This window comes from Calidris pugnax, unplaced genomic scaffold, assembly GCF_001431845.1.
Source record: "Calidris pugnax isolate Ruff unplaced genomic scaffold, ASM143184v1 scaffold1485, whole genome shotgun sequence".
Lineage (NCBI taxonomy): Eukaryota > Metazoa > Chordata > Aves > Charadriiformes > Scolopacidae > Calidris > Calidris pugnax.
The window spans coordinates 9693-11102 of NW_015091972.1; positions in this window are offsets into that span (position 1 = coordinate 9693).

The window sequence follows — 1410 nt, forward strand, 5'->3', positions numbered from 1 at the left end:
ATTCCTCCTCCTCCTCCTCCTCCCCCCACGGGCTTCCTCGCACGGCCGTCGTCTCGCACGGTCCTTCCTCCTCCTCCTCCTCCTCCTCCTCGCACGAGGCTCCTTGCACACTCATCTCCTCGCACGAGGGCCCTTGCACGCCCGCCAGGCGCTGGTGGCGGCGCAGGAAGCAGGCCCGGGCGTAGGGGGGCGCGATGGGGGGCGCGGGGGGGGGCACGTAGCTGTAGGGCTTCTCGGGGTCCAGCTGGGAGGGAGGGGGGGGGTGTCCCAGTTCATCCCAGTATAACCCAGTATAACCCACTGGAGGCTGAGCATACCCCCCCCTCCCCCAGTACCTATAGATGTAAGGGCTCCCAGTGGCTCCCAGTATATCCCAGTGCCCCCAGTAGCCGCAAGAAGCTCCTGGATGGCCCTCCCAGTGCCTCCCAGTATATCCCAGTATACCCCAGTACCAACCTATACCTAAAAAAACACTCAAAAAGGGTCTCCCCAGACCCTCCCAGTTCATCCAGTACCCTCCCACTGCCTCCCAGTTCATCCCAGTCCTTGCAGGAAGCTCCGAAGGGGTCCTACGGCTTCCCCAGTGCCCTCCCAGTATGTCCCAGTCCATCCCACTGCCCTCCCAGTATGTCCCAGTACCCTCCCAGTGTGTCCCAGTCCCCTCCCAGTACCTCCCAGTTCATCCCAGTCCTCGCAGGAGGCTCTGGATGGATCCTATGGCTTCCCCAGTGCCCTCCCAGTATGTCCCAGTCCATCCCAGTACCCTCCCAGTGCTTCCCAGTTCATCCCAGTTCTTGCAGGAAGCTCCAAAGGGATCCTACGGCTTCCCCAGTCCCCTCCCAGTGTGTCCCAGTCCCCTCCCAGTATGTCCCAGTGCCCTCCCAGTATGTCCCAGTGCCCTCCCAGTTCATCCCAGTCCTTGCAGGAGGCTCCGGATGGATCCTACGGCTTCCCCAGTGCCCTCCCAGTATGTCCCAGTCCCCTCCCAGTGCCTCCCAGTCCATCCCAGTACCCTCCCAGTGCCTCCCAGTCCATCCCAGTGTGTCCCAGTCCCTCCCAGTACCCTCCCAGTGTGTCCCAGTCCATCCCAGTGCCCTCCCAGTACCCTCCCAGTGCCTCCCAGTTCATCCCAGTCCTTGCAGGAAGCTCTGGATGGATCCTACGGCTTCCCCAGTGCCCTCCCAGTCCGTCCCAGTGCCTCCCAGTTCATCCCAGTCCTTGCAGGAAGCTCCAAAGGGGTCCTACGGCTTCCCCAGTGCCCTCCCAGTCCGTCCCAGTGCCTCCCAGTGCCTCCCAGTACCTGCAGGGGGTAGGTTCGGTCGGGGTCGTAGGCGCTCAGGTCCCCACAGGCCACGAAGGGGACGATGAGGCGGGAGGGGCCCGAGAGCTGGGACAGGGCCAGGCCTTGGG